The following is a 16,461-nucleotide window of genomic DNA, read 5'->3' on the forward strand; positions in this document are numbered from 1 at the left end:
GGTTGTTTCCAACTCCTTGCTATTTGAACAAAGCCACGATAAACATGGGTGTGCATATATCTGCTTGGATGTCAGTTATGGTCTCTTTGGGATATATTCCCAGTAGTGGAATTGCTGGGTCAAATGGTATCTGAAAAATGGGGACAGGATATGAACAGACACTTCACCAAAGATGGATTTAATTTAAGGGGGGGAGTGCTTAGTGAAGGTTTTTTCCTTAAACCAGTGGTTGAAAAAACAAGGGAAATAAAGCTTGCAAAACATAATCTTAAAAAACTGGGAGGAATTTTCAAATATTCTCAATGGTGTCAGTGTTACTCCAGAAGGCAAATGGAAATCCACTGATAAAAACCAATTGAAAATGTCATTATAAATTAGTAGAATAGCATGTCTTTTAGCACTGGAAATTCTGAAGCTACTGTCCTGAATGTTAATTGAATTTAATTTCTTTTTGTGTAATTAGTCCGGGAACAAATCGAAAGAGGAATGGCTGTAAGCAGATACTGGTGATTGGAACATGGCATATAAGAACCTGAATGTAGGAAAACTAAATATTGTTAAGAAGAAAATGGAACACATAAATATTGACATACTTGGTACTGGAAAAATGAGATGGACTGGTATAGGACCTTTTAAGTCAGAGGATCATATGATCTACTATGCTGGAGACGAAAAAGTGAAGAAAAATGGGGTTGGTTTCAGAGTTAAAAAAGGCATTTCTAGATCCATCTTGAAATACAATGTTGTGAGTGATAGGACAACATCCATATGCATACAAGAAAATCCAGTGAATACCACCATCATTCAAATATATGCACCAACAACCAGAGCCAAAGAGGAGGAAACAGAAGATTTCTACCAACTTTTGCACAGAGATTGACCGAACATGCAATCAAAATGCATTAATATAATGGGTGACTGGAATGCAGAAGTTGAGAATAGAGAAGAAGGATCAGCAGTTGGAAAACATGGACTGGGTGACAGAAATGAAGCCGGAGATAGAATTTTGCACAATCAACAACTTATTCAATGCAAATACATTTTATAAGAAATACAAATGCAGGCTGATGGTATGCATAGGATCGATTACATCTGTGGAAAGAATCGCTGGAGAAGTTCATTATCAGTGGTGAAAACGAGGCCAGGTGCTGATTGTGGAACAGACCACAAACTACTCATATGCAAGTTCAAGATGAAGCTGAGGAAAATCAAGTCCACAGGAACCAAAATTTGACCTTGAGTCTATCCCACCTGAATTTCAAAACCACCTCAGGAATAAGTTTGAGGTCTTGGACATTAATGAGTGAAGACCAGACAAGCTGTGGAAGGATAGCAAGAATATCATCTGGGAAGAATGCAAAAGGTGATTACAAAGGCAGAGAAGGAAGAAAATTCCAAGATGAATGTCAGAAGAAACTCTAAATACTACACTGGTGTGCCTAGAAGCCAAAACAAAGGGGAAGAAATAAAGATATTAAGGAGTTGAACAGAAGGTTTCAGAGGGCAGCACGGGAAGGCAAAGTAAAGAATTACAATGAAATGTGCAAGAAGCTGAGGTCTGAAAAATCAAAAGGGCCGAACTCACTCAGCATTTCTTAAGCTCAAAAAACTGAAGAACAAATTCAAGTTGCAATACTTAATGATGCTTTGGGCAGACTATTAAATGATGCAGGAAGCATTAAAAGAAGATGCAAAGATTATACAGGGTCATTGTACCAAAAGGAATTGGCTGACACAGAAGAATTTCATGAAACAATGTATGAGCAAAAGCCTGTGATAATGAAGGAGGAAGTTCAAGCTGCTCTGAAAGAACTGGCAAAAATCAAGGCCCCAGGAATTGATGACATACCGATTGACATATTTCAACAAACAGATGCTGCCCTGGATGTGCTCACCAAATCGTGCCAAGAAATCTGGAGGACAACTACTTAGCTTACTGACTGGAAGAGATCTACATTTGTTCCCATTCCAAAGAAAGGTGATCCAAGAGTATGGAAATTATCAAACAATATCATGGTTATCACATGAAAGCAAGATTCTGCTGAAGATTATTTAAAAAATTACTGGAACAGCACATCAACAGAGAACTGCAGGAAGTGCAGGCTGGATTTAGAGGAGGCCGTGGCACTAGGGATATTATAGCTAATGTCAGATGGATCTTGGCTGAAAGCAGAAAGTACCAGAGGAATGTCGATCTACGTTTTATTCACTATGAAAAGGCATTTGATTGTGTGGATCACAACAAATTGTGGCTGACTCTGAGAAGAACGGGAATCCTAGAACACTTGATTGTGCTTATGACAAATGTATACTTGGACCAGGAGGCAGTTGTCAGAACAAAGCAAGGAAACACTGCATGGTACAAAATTTGTATCCATCAAGGATGTGTCCTAGCTCCATATCTTTTCAATCTATATGCAGAATAGATTATCTGGAAGGCTGGGCTATATGAGAAGTTTGACATCAGGATTGAAGGAAGACTCATCAACAATCTGCATTATGCAGATGACACAACCCTGCTTGCTGAAACTGAGGAGGACTGAAGAGTTTGCTGCAGAAGGTCAAGGACCTTCAGTATGGATAGAAACTCAATGTCAAGAAAACAAAGATTCTCACCACTGGGCTGATTGGCAGCATCATACTAGATGGTGAAGAGATTGAGATTGTTCACAGCTTCAGTTTGCTTGGCTCTACAATCAACACTCTTGGTACCAGCAGCCAGAAAATTAAAAGATGAATTGCATTGGGAAAGTCTGCTATCACAGACCTCTCCAAGGTACAGAGGAGCAATGATGTCAGTCTGGAGACTAAGATGCGCCTGACACAGGCGATGGTCTTTGCCAGTACTTGCTATGCATCAGAGAGTTGGACTAGGGATGATAGAAGAGTTGATGCCTTTGAGGTGTGGTGCTGGAGAAAAGTATTCAATATACCATAGTCTGCTAGGAGAACAAACAAGTTCATGTTGGAGAGGATGAAGGCAGGCTGCTCCTTGGAGGCAAGGATTCGGAAGCTTCACCTAACATACTTTGGACATGTTGCAGGGAGGGACCAGTCCTTTGAAGAGGGGCTTCATGCTTGGGAGGGTGGAGGGACTACATGGGAGAGGAAGACCCTCGATGAGATGGATTGATTCCGTCACTAGGGTAATGGGGATAGGCGACAGTAAAATTGGCAAGGGATAGAACAGGGTTTAGAGCTGTTGTACACATGGTCGCTATGAGGCACAAGGAACTTGACAGCACATAACAACAGGTCAACTTCTAAGGTCTCTCACAATTCCAAGATGCCATGATTTTATAATATTTAAAATTTTATAGAAAAGATTTAATTTCTGTATATGATTCTCAACCATTCAATTTTTCAGAATGAATTTTATGAAAAAAAACCTGTGCCTGTATGGCCAGCCGGCAGAACTGACTTGACCTGAGTGTACTTTTCTGGCCATTTAGAAAATGATCTTCAACAGGATTTTGCTTTCAGAGGAAGATAGATGACTGACCCATGCTCCGCTGCTCGCCGCCTCACAGACTTCCTCCAGATAACCTTGTTTTGAGTCCCTGTTCTACTACTTTTTTCACTTTTTCAACCTTGAGTGTGTCTGCTCACCACTCTGGAAGCCCCTTCTCCATTTGTGGAAGGGGAAAGCAGTAATACCTACTTTGAGTTACAATTAGACTGCTTGGCAGAGAAGAAGGGGACAATGATGGTGGCACCAGAGCCAGAAGTGTGGTTCCTGGCTACAGTCACTGGTTGGGCAAAAGATCTGGACTTCAGAAGAGCTTTGGGGCAGGGAGAGCCATCAGGCCCTTGGAGAGAGCCTCCAGGCACGTGGGGAGCACTGCCTGGACCCTGGGGCCACCGAGTATATATGAGGAAATTTATCTAAGCCACTTTCCTCCATTCCCCCCACCAGTAAACCTGTAAGTAACACTTCCAAAGTCCTTTTCGTTGTAACTCACAAATTTATCTCTCTAGGTTTGCTCTTTCCTATAGCCTGAACATTGAGTCTTGTTCCAGAACTTGAACCCTGAGCTCAGTTCCAGAGACAAAAAGGAAATATAACTGCCAGCTAAGGAAATGAAGGTGGATGAAGCCTCAATGTTTAGTCAGCCACTCCCACTGGACTCACCCACGCTAAAACCTTGCAGTCCAGAGGACAGAAAATGTCATGAAAATACTTTCTAACTAAGTAAGACATGTCATGCAGCTTCAAATCAAGACCACCAGTAAAGTGTTAAAGTGGGCTCCCTTCCCCTTTATTGCATTGGTCCTGTTCAACATGAAGCTGCCAGGGGGTCTGCACCCCTCTTCCTTAAATGGAAACCCACAAATAAAAAAGACAATCTATTTGGTTTTTTTTTTAAATCACCATTGGACTATGCACACCATTACCCTGTCTTTTCCAGTCCCCACCATATCTTTCTCATTTCCTCTACCCACTCCTTCCACCCACCATACTCTGCAACCCTGTAATTTCATCCCAACCAGCCTCACCCTTCTTTGTCACCCCTTACCCTCTTAGATCCCCAAATATGTTTTTTACAATAAATAATTTTTAAAAAATATAATTTTACAAGTCATTGAGTTTAAACAGAACACACAGCAAGCACTACTCTCTATGGTGTTACACAGTTTTATGAAGTCAGAGAACAAAAATACCTAAAACCCCATTAACATTTTCAAATTCTGCCCTTGAGTCCCCCCTAACTACAACCTTAAGGTGTATTCTGAGATGTATGAATGTGTTGTTCTCATTCAGGTCTTATTAAAATAGAAACCTGAAATGAATGACTTCTGGGTTTTTAAAAATCAACTTAAATATAACATACTATATAATTTGAAGGAGCTCTGGTGGCTTAGTGGTAAAGAGTTGTTCTGTTAACCCAAGACAAGTAGTTCAAATTCACCATCTGCTCTGTGGGAGGAAGGTGGGCAATCTTCTCCCATGCAATTTATAGCCTGTGAAACTCTCTGGAATGTCACCTATGAATCACTTCTGACTCAACGGCACATAACATTCAGTTTCAGAGTCTCTACAGTTTGAGGGTGGTGTAAACTGTTCATTACTCAGCTATGAAGTGAAAGGTTGGAGGTTTAAATCTTCTTAAAAACACCTTGTTAGAAAGCTCTGAAATCTATTTTAAAAAATCAGCAAATTTTAACTTTATGGATCATAGTTGTAATATGGTACATTATGGGATTTCCCTGAGTTGGAATCAACTCAATAGTAATTGGTTTACTGGTTATATACTGCATGCAAACAAAGCAGTTTCTTGAAGAAAGAAAAATCTCTATGTAGAGGACTCTTACAGACTTCCTGGGCTGTATATAAAATACAAGGTCTTTGGGCTGAGAAAAATTAGGAACAACAACAAAAGACAGGACCAGAGAAATAAACATTCAACTGCAATTTTCTTTTTGCTTCGGTCACATCTGTATGTAAACCCAGCAATACTCAATTTATAATACAATCTTACGTTGTGTTTGTTACTTTAAAAAAACAAAAAAAAAAACAAAAACACCACACCTAATGTATATGCAGAACAGATCATCTGGGAGGCACAGCTGTATGAAAAGGAATGTGGGATCAGGATTGGAGAAAAACACAACAACCTGTGTTATACAGGTGACACGACCCTGCTTGCTGGAACTGAGGAAGACCTGAAGCACTTGGTACAGAAGGTCAAGGACTGGAGTCTTCAATATGGATTGAAGCTCTACGTCAAAAAAAAAAAAAAGATTCTCACCACTGAACCGACTGGCAGCACTATGATAGATGGTGAAGAGAATGAGATTGTTCACAGCTTTAGTTTGCTTGGCTCCACAATCAACCATCTTGGTACCCAGGAAGTAGCCAGGAAATCAAAAGAAGAATCGCACTGGGAAAGTCAGCTGTCAGGGACATCTCCAGAGTACTGAAGAGCAACAATGTCAGTATGGAAACTAAGGTGCACCTGATCCAGGCCATAGTCTACAATTGCTTGCTATGTGTCAGTGAGCTGGACAATGACTATGGATGATAGAAAGAGAATTGATGCCTTTGAGCTGTGGTACTGGAAAAAAGTATTGAAAATATCCTTTTTTTCGTGGCGCCACTGGGGCACTCAGCAGCTTCATCATAAAGCTGAACCCAGCCACTGACTGCCAAAAACTCATTGAAGTGGATGATGAACACAAACTTTGTATATTTTATGAGAAGCGAATGGCCACAGAAGTTGCTGCTGACTCTCCCGGTGACGAGTGGAAGAGATATGTTGTCTGGATCAGCAGTGGAAACAACAAACAAGGTTTTCCCATGAAGCAGGGTGTTCTGACCCCTGGCTGAGCTTGCCTGCTGCAGAATAAGGGGCACTCTTGTTACAGACCAGGGAAAACTGAAGAGAGGAAGTGCAAATCTGTCCAGGGTTGCATTGTGGATGCCAATCTGCGTGTTCTCAACTTGGTTATTGTCAAGAAAGGGGAGAAGGATATCCGAGGACTGAGTGACACCACTGTGCCTCATTGCCTGGGACCCAAGAGAGCCAGCAGAATTTGAAAACTCTTCAGTCTCTCTAAAGAAGATGATGTCTGTCAATATGTTGTGAGAAAGCTACTGAATAAAGAAGGCAAGAAATCCAGGACCAAAGCACTGCAGCACAAGTGTCGGCACATTTCACTGAAGATACAGCGCACTAAGAAGAATAAGGAGGAGGCTGCAGAGTATGCTAAGCTTTTGGCCAAGAGAATGAAGAAGGCCAAAGAAAAACGCCAGGAGCAGATCGCCAAGAGACAGAGGTTGTCCCCTCTGAGAGATTCTACCTCCAAATCCGAATCCAGTCAGAAATAGAATTTTCTATGTGTAGCAAATAAATAAGCTCACGTATTAAATCTTAAAAAAAAAATAAAAATCATGGACTGCCAGAAGAACAAACAGATTCATCCTGGAGAGGGTGAAACCAGGCTGCTCCTTGGAGGCAAGGATTCTGAAGCTTTTTCTGACATACTTTGGGCATGTTGCAAGGAGGGATACGTTCTTGGAAATGCACATCCTGCTTGGAAATGTGGAAGGACAGAAAAAGAGAGGCAGACCATCAATGAGATGGATTGATTCAGTTACTGGGGTAATGAGGGTAGGTGTGTCAGAGACAATAAGTTGGCACAGGAAAGAGCAGGTTTCAAGGCTATTGTACATAGCATGGCCATGAGTCAAACCAACTCGACAGCACATAACAACAGCAATAAAATAATATATATTTAGGACTTTTGGGCTTATTTCTGCAGCACTTTTATAGTAGTTTGGAAAGCATATTCCACACCATCATAAAATGGTTATTACCATAATTTTCCAATGACTTGCTCAGAAACTCCAGCTTAAGTACAGTCAGACCTGGAACCCAAACTCTAGAATTCTGCATGCTGTGTTTCTTTTACTAGAAGAGTATCCATGTCTCCTAAGAATCCTGGGAAGAGATCAAAGAGTAAACAGGAGATACCTCTCCACTCAGTTTCTGAGTGTGTCCTGGGAGATAGCAGCCTGCGGGAAAAAAACCCGGATGCCTAGGTTTGGAGGTGGAAAAATCTAAGCTGTAAAAATGACACTAGTCAGGTAAACCAGCAGTAGGGCTCACCAGAAAGTTGAGTTTTCTGTTTCATTAGAAATCATTTCACCTATTAGAGAAAATGGGCAGGGGAAGCTGCTCTAGTCAATATTTCTACTTCCTGTTGCCCTAGATTAGAAATCACAGACACTTATTATCCTTCTCTGTCAACCTAGGGAGCTCTGGTAGACTGGTGGCAAGGAGCTGCACTGTCAGCCTGAAGATACATGGTTTGAATCCACCAGATCCTCTGCAGGAGAAAGATGGGAAATCTCTTCCCATGTGATTTACAGCCTCTGAAAACCCACTGGAGGGTCTGCTATGAATAAATTCTGGCTTGACGGTGCATCTCTGTCAACCTATATAAGGGACAGCTTCTCTTTAGTCACATAGGGTTATTTCCTTCCCTCATTACTTAAACTGAGGCTGGTCTGCAGAGCTAAAGAAGACCAACAAATCTTGCCCTTAAAAGTGTCATACTCAAGGGTACTAGAGGAGGGTTCACAGATCCAAGAATCAGGCTAAACATCACAGTATAGCCAAAGGAGTGGTCTGAGTCTATGACGGGGAGCTGAGGGAGCACTTGCAGAACATGATAACAATGTCCAATATAAATATAAATTATAGAACTTGGGTCATTCTAGAAAAGGAAAACAACACTAAGAGAAGACTCAGTGACAATTTTCCCCTTAGATGAAAAATCAGTAATATTAGTCTGAAAAACAGTTTGTTTCTGACACATGGTCAAACAAAATGTCAGAGAAGAACCAAAAGGTGATTTGAGGTCTCACTGCAATGGCAGAGACAGGAGACCATAACAGGAATAGTATTTCATTACTTTAACTTGCAAAAGCCTGTTCAAAATGCACAATTTGGGACTGAAATCAGCAAACATTTCTTTGTAAAAGATCAACTAATAAATATTTCACAAAACTATGAGATATCATCTCATCCCAGTAAGAACAGCAAAATTTAACAGAACAGCAAACAACAAATGCTGGCGAAGTTGAAAAGAAACTGGAAGCCTTATTCTCTTTTGGTGGGAATGTAAAATGAAAGGCAGTATGGAGCTTTCTCAAGAATTTGGAAACAGAAATACCATTTGACGCAGCAATTCCACTACTGGGAATATACCCTAAAGAAACCAGAACTGCCACTCAAGCAGTTATATGCACACCCATGTTTACTGCCACTTTGTTCACAATAGCAAAGAGCTGGAAAGAACCTGAGTGCCCATCAACAAGTGAATAGATAGGGAAGCTTTGGTGTATTCACACAATGTAATTCTATGCTGCATTGAAAAACAAGGAACTCATGAAATATTATACAAAATGGGTGACCCTGAAGGACACTATGCTGAGTGAAATATCTTAGTCACAAAAGGACAAAAGGCACTACTGCATAGTGCCACTGTTGTTAGGAAGGACTGACATTAGAGTTGTGGGGAAACTAAGAGGCGATAAATAATATATACTACATTGAAACAGATGAGGGAGAGAACTGTTTAGGAAGAATATATGATTAGGTATTACTGTCATGACAAGAGTCCAGACTGAAAGCTGCATAGTGGAGTGGACTGGGCTGGGGTGAGGGGGTTGGGGGAGTAAAGGTGGGATTCTATAACAATGAAAGTTTTTTTGTTGGGGCTTTTTTGTGGTGTTTTTGTTTTTGTTTTTTTACTTTTCAAAGAGAAAAGTGAACTGGTGGGGAGGGGTGGGCAGGGAGGAAAGTGTGCAACAATGATTGAATGTAAATCCAAAGTCTCCGTAAACTTTCATTAAAATAAAAAAAAATTAAAATATTTGAGTCTTTGTGGGCCTTACGGTCTATTTCAACTGTTCAGTCCTGCATTGCAGCCCAAAAGGCACCAGACACTACTAGATAAATTAGTATGGCTGTGTCCCAATAAAATTTTATTTGGAAAAACAAAACTCATGTCATAGTATACCTTCAACGTAATTAAATTTCTTTTGAACCCACTTTTCTAGGCTTCCATAGGACTCTAAAAGGACATCTATTGAAAAGAGGTGGTATACTCTCTAGGGAATTGCATTGCGAACCCCAAGGTTAGCAGCACTGAGGGAAAAAGATGGCAATCTTCTCCCATGTGATTTACAGCCTCTGAAAACTCACTGGGTAGTCTCTCATTGGATGGCAATGAGTTTTTTTGTTTTTTGTTTTTACTGTAATGAATGTTCCTTGGCAAAGATGGGTGGTTTGACTTCAACAGCATTAAATGGGCTGCTGATACCATAAAATAAAAAAACTCACTGGTTTGTTAAGTTTGTTCCAATCATCATGACCCTCTATCAGGTTTTCAACAGGAGCACTCACAGCTTCGTAGTAAAGAATTGCACTGTTAAAGGACATGCAGTTGAATTTACCAGCTGCTCCATGAGAGAAAGATGGGAAATTTCCTCCAGAGGCAATTTATAGCCTCTAAAAACCCACTGGAGGGCCAGCTATGAGTTGATTCCAACTCGATAGTAGATTGTAACAAAAACAGTTGGTTTCCAAAGATGTACACCTTTACTGGAGGAAATTCTTTTTCTCCCTCAGAATAGGCTGCTGGATTCAAACCACCAACCTTTCAGTTAGTATGCACTGTGTTACCAGAGATCCTTGTAGCTATCACCCAATAACAACAAAAAGGTCTTAGCTTACTGTTTTGACACCTATGTTTAGGGTCAGAAGCACGAAACAGGAAATATTTAATCTACTCCAGCTTTCCGGTTTTCATTTCTTCATTTTTCAGTTTCAAGGAACACAAGTTATTCCTTATCCAAAATTTTCATTCTGTAACTTCAGAGTCCCACTATGTGGCTTCAGCTCCACCTCACTGCACCCAATCTCCCTGAAGTCATCCTTCTTTCTCATCGCTCTAACTCAGAGTGTCATAAACTCATGTGTCAAACACATATCATTATTCTATCTATGTAATTCTTTATTAATACAGATCCAATAACTTGCTCACTAAAAAATCTTTGGGAAAAAAGCTTACTGCTAAATGTACAGCATCATTTGAATGGATTTGTTACACAAGGTCATTTAAGAGGATCCTGTTTAACCACAAACACCTAGGACCTAAACAGAAGTTAAATAGTGACTATGGGAGAAAGCACATCAGACATCAGCATGGAGAGTGATGATCAGTGATTCCTGTTACAGCTGCCATTGGAAAGCATATTTGGCTTAGATTATATCATTGTAGAGGGATAAAGACAATTTCTAAAATGAGATTCTACCTGTATGGTGGACAGACAGAATGAGAGGGAGGTTAGGCACAGAGCATAGGCAAATTATACAAAAGAAAGAAGAGCGAGCAGAAAATATCCCCTAGTGTATTCCCTAACAGATAATGAGAACTGAGTCTGAACACAAAATAGGGCCACAGTGTTCAATTTTTATTTTCAGTAAGTTTTCTTGAAATAACATGGTGTTATAATAGTATTTAATTTTTTTTAAATAGCTTTATTTCCAAAATAATTTAATAATTGTTACTCCTCGTAACTCCTCAAAACTCTTGTGGAAATAAACTAGATTAGATAGTTCCTAGTTGAGTAGGTAAACCTTGTAATGAATACTATCATGTGAATTTTCAACCAATTGTAATATTTTAAAATGACAAAATAAACAACAAAAAAGAAATTACCTGTAGAATGTCAGATGAGAATAATGCACAGGCTGAATATTGTTGCTGTTTTCTGTATTCCATACTTTTATTTATACACTAAGATTTGCTGTGAAGTCTTGGACACAAGAACAGAAAGAGAAGATTTGAGTCTAAAATATCAGTGTTTTATATCTAAGAAGTTGATGCAAAAGCATGTTACCTTATGACATATTTTCATATTTTGAAAAGCCTTAAATCCCTTCTGACCTCAACTCACTTCACCTGTCTAATCTAGAATCTGAATAAGATTTTGAGAATTTCAGTGACCCAGTGGCTAGCATTTGCAGGAACCTTTAAGTTCCAAGAGAGGAGAAATGTCATATAGACTTAATCTTTCTTAGTTGAACAGCTCCCTTCTAGCGACTGTTCCAGGTTTAAGAACTTGCACTTCTATCAAATGCCATCAACATATTCTGAGCACAAATTCAGCAGCCCACTCTGATCTGTCTAGGGGAAGCGCAAACCCAAACTTGCCTTCAGTTGAAGACTGCAAACTCCAACTTTCCTTCCCTGGGGGAGGAGGGGAGGAGAGAGGAATAATTTGGTGTTTGTTTTCCTTGGTAGCAGCTTTTCCTTAAGAGGCAGCCTCTGTTAGCACTCTGTATAAAATATATACAGGAAACAAGGCCACATCAGGAAAGAACATGGAGTGGAACGATGGCCAGTGCTTGCTGGTGGCACCAGTCCTCATAACTAGGAAAAGTGAAAATTTATTGTACCTTTAAGCATTCTCTTAGAATGCATGTTTTATGTCCATTAGGATGGCCTCTCAGTTCGAGCCCTATCCTCCTCCAATTCGGTTTCCAGGCCCTTCCCCTGGAAGGTCTCAGAAATGAGTTCATCATCGGCCTGGTGGTGGTCTTGTAACGCTAACACCCTGTCATCTCCCCACCGCTGCATCAAGTGTGCCCGCAGGCCGCTCCCAGGTTTGGCAGAGGCAGAGCGCCACTGGGTAGCGGTGAGGTAGAGACTGCGTCCCAAATCAGGGCGGTGACCGTACTCCGAGGGCTGCGGCCTGCGCCCACCACGCGCTTAGGGGTTCCTCAGCTTCGCCCACGATCCCCAGAATTTCCCTGGTGCTCACCCGAGCCTGGCTAGTGCAAACGGCAGAACAGAGGGTCCTTGGGCGCAAAGGCGCCCGCAAAGCCCGGCGGCGCTCCCAAGAGGGCCGAGGGAGTGGGTGGCGCCTCCCTCCACCGCTTCTCCCTGGCTTCGCTGCTCGGGCCTCGGTAGAGCAGGACACATCCCAGGAAAGGCCAGTCCCGCCACCACGCCCGCCCAATAGCATCGGATCCGGGTGACCTCCTCACCGCCCTGGAGCCCAGGTCTCGCACTCACCCTCTGCGCAGCGGCCAGTGCTCCCCGCCCCGCGCGCATACGCAGCCTCCCGCAGCGGCACGCACGGGCGGGCGCACGCAGGCCACGCGCCGGGTCTGGCTGCCCCTTCTCGAGCGCCCTCCCGCCGGCGCAACCCAGGGAACCGGACGAGCGCGCCCCCACATGGACCGTCTTCTGCTTGCCCTCGCTTTCTCTCGCGTCTTCGCCATCAACTGACAAGCCCAACGCTGTAACAGTGTTGCATCCATTGTACAAGTAAAGATGCAAGGATTTAGGCGACTTTTTTGAGGTTTGCGGCAAATCTAAGGTTAGGATTTCTGTTTACTTTGCCCACTTGCCGCCTACCTAAATTGCGTAAAAAACTTGGATTCTATTTTGGCAGGAATTTACTTGTTGTGATCCACAATTAATAAAGAAATAAGAATTCTTGAGAGACATTATTCACGCTTGGGAAGAGTAGAGAGAAGACTGAGTTACAGCACAATGGTCTGTCCTATGGATGGGAGTCCCAATGAGTCACGAATTCTCAGAGAGTCCTCAAAACTCTGGTCTGAGGATCCCAAAGGATCCCTATCCTCTAGCCAGCTTTAGTCACAATCCAGAGCTCCCTCAGAGATGAAGGGCTTTTAGCCATGGGACCTGGATGTTGGTGATTCTAGCTTTTGAGTGGAGGTTATTAAATGAATCGGAAATAAAATTTACTATCCTCACCCAGTGCCCTGGAATAATTCCCGAATGATTCCCCTTATGACAAAAAAAAAAAAAAAAAAAAAAAAAAAGTCTTTGGAACTGCAAATAGTTGAAAAAATCCTTCAATTCCTCCAGGATTCAGTAGGTGTTATTTGCCATAATTGCTTTTTATCTCTCTGCTCAATACAATCAATCACCCATTTCCACAAGATCCACATCCCTTGAGTCAGCCATGCGTGGCTGGAAAATATCCAAGTGTGTGTGGGGGTTGGGAGGGGTAGAAACAAAGAAATTAAGTGATCAGGCAGGGCTGGATTACCAAATAAACAAGATATGTAAGGGTTCAGTTGTGCCTTCTCACCCATGTGCAGTGCCCAATTTCCCTTGTCCCTCGTCTCAACAAAGATGTAGTGAAACCCATGTATAAATTGCTCAAATTAGCAAGTAAACTCAATTACGCATGTACCTTGTTGAATAAGACTTTGTTTAAATCCGGTTTACTAGTTAATCTATTAGTCAAAGGAAGATCTGGCGGTAAGAAACTGTGCTGCAGTTACAAAGGTTGGTGAAAATCGATCCTCTAGATCTATTCTAAAAGACGCTCTTGTAATCTTTCCGAGTGGATAATTCGAATTTCTGTGAATAAAAAAAAATCTGATTCTTAAAAGTAAAACACTGTATACTCAATGCCAATCTAGTGCAAACCAGTTAATAATGACTCTAACAAAATGTCACTCAAATATATAATATATTGTTGTTGTTGTTAGGTGCCGTCGAGTTGTAGACGACTCATGGTGACCCTATGAACGAAAGGCCTGAGCACAATATTAAATATTATAATACATAATGATATATATATATATATATATCCCCTCAGAGATGGATTGATTCAGTCACTAGGGTAATAGGGTTAGATGTGTCAGAGCCAATTTTGGTTTGTTTTTTTTTGGTTTTTTTTTATTTTTTCTATAATTATATTTTATTAATTTTCATAAACATTTACAGAGATTTTGGGCTTCCACTCATTCATTGTTGCACTATTCTCTCTACCCTCCTCCCAGTTTGTTCTTGTCCAAATGCCACAGTGCTTGTCAAAGCCAGTTCTGATTAATCTTCTTTGTCAGTGTATCCTTTGCCATTCCCTATCACTCCATTTTTGGAAGCAGGAGTGGCATCCACTATGTACTACAGTCCTAAACCCTGCAATGTTGTTATTGTTGTTGATGATTGCCTTTGAGTAGAGCATAACTCATAACGAACCTATTGAACAAAAGCCTGAAGCCCCTCTACAACTATCAACATTTATCAAAGTTCATAGAGTTTTGGAAGTAAGCCATTTAGGAAGTGGGTGCCACTCCTGCTTCCAAAATTGTCTCTGACACACCTAACCCTATTACCCTAGTGACTGAATCAATCCATCTCGTTGAGGGTCTTCCTTTCTTGCGCTGTCCCTCCACCCTCCCAAGCATGATGTCCCTCTCCAAGGACTGGTCCCTCCTTGCAACATGCCCAAATTATGTCAGACGAAGCTTCAGAATCCTTGCCTCTAAGGAGCAGCCTGGTCTCACCCTCGCTAGGGTAACCTGTTTGTTCTTTTAGCAGTCTATAGCACCATAGCTCAAAGGCATCAATTCTCCTTCCATCATCTTTAGTCATTATCAAGCTTTCTGATGCATAGCAAGTAATTGCAAAGACTATCCACTTCCTAAATAACTTGCCTCCAGAAACCTATGAACCTTGATAAATGTTGATAGTTGTAGAGGGGCCTCAAGCCTTTTGTTCATAGGGAAGCTATGAGTCATGTTCGTCTTGAAGGCAATCAGTATCAACAACAATTTTCTGAATCAGGCACACCTTAGTCTCCAGACTGACATCATTGCTTTTCAGTACTTCGGAGAGGTTTCTGACAGCAAACTTTCCCAATGCAATTCATCTTTTAATTTCCTGACTGCTGGTACCAAGAGTGTTGATTGTGGAGCCATGCAAACTAAAGCTGTGAACAATCCCAATCTCTTCACCATCTATCATGATGTTGCCAATCAGCTCAGTGGTGAGAATCTTTGTTTTCTTGATGTTGAGCTTCAACCCAAACGGAAGGCTTCAGTCCTTGACTTTCTACAACAAGCGCTTCAGGTCCTCAGTTTCAGCAAGCAGAATTGTGCCATCTGCATAACACAGATTGTTGATGATTCTTCCTCCAATTCTGATGCCACATTTCTCCTCGTAGAGCCCAGCTTCCCAGATAATCTGTTCTGCATATAAATTTAAAAGGTATGGAGATAGGACACAATCCTGGTGTACAGCCTTCCAATTTTGAACCATGTAATGTTTTCTTTCTCTGTTCTGATGACTGTCTCCTGGTCCAAGTATCAGTTTCACATAAGCACAATCAAGTGTTCTGGGATTCCCATATATAATAATTATTACTGTATATTATAGTATTATATATAGATACATATTATACAATGTTATATTATAGATATTAGATATATATTAAGATATTAGGATGTTATCTTCAGAGATGAGTAGCTAGCCTCTACAAGAACCAGACGACAAATCTAGAGTATCATGAAGATCCATCTCTTAAATGTCAAATGGCAGATAAAGCCTTTCAGAGGCAATAATACGAATTGCTTAAAACACTTAATGGGAAAGATTTTCTTCACTCCTCTCTCTACTAGATTTTTCTGTAATAAAATACAGTTTGTATAAAATTTTAGCAGTTCCTTTACTTTTGAAAACTTCTATTTCACCCTTTGTTGTCTAAAATAGAGTTGTTGTTGTTGTTGTGTACTATAGAGTTGGAACTGGCCAACAGCTGAGCCTCTGGCAGATTTTCAAAGACAGTTAATTGTGTGAGAGGAAATTGCCCATCCTTTTCCCACAGAGCAGCTAGTAGAGTCCAACCCAATGCCTTCAGAATTGCAGCGCAGTCTATGGCCATACCACCCTGTGTGTGCCGATCAGAGAGTTGCAGCGCAGCTTCTTGCCACTAGGCCACCAGAGTTCCCCGAGAAAAAGTTAGTATTATCAAATTAAATTTTAATTAAAATGTCTTCTAAATATGTACTCTCTGGTGGCTAAAGGTTAAGAAATTGCAGTGCCAACTCAGAAGGTGCACGGTTAGAATTCACCAGCTGCTGGATGGGGAAGAGCTGGGCAATGTATTCCTGTCCGATT

At 41.2% G+C, this 16,461-nt stretch overlaps 1 pseudogene; it reads left to right on the forward strand.

The window, feature by feature from the left end:
- LOC102856168 overlaps positions 1-6,829 on the forward strand; it is a 57,326-nt pseudogene extending 50,497 nt beyond the window's left edge.
- The last annotated feature ends 9,632 nt before the right edge of the window (positions 6,830-16,461 follow it).

The sequence above is a fragment of the Elephantulus edwardii genome, unplaced genomic scaffold (genome assembly GCF_000299155.1).
Source record: "Elephantulus edwardii isolate Elephantulus edwardi_28Jun2011 unplaced genomic scaffold, EleEdw1.0 scaffold00320, whole genome shotgun sequence".
NCBI lineage: Eukaryota > Metazoa > Chordata > Mammalia > Macroscelidea > Macroscelididae > Elephantulus > Elephantulus edwardii.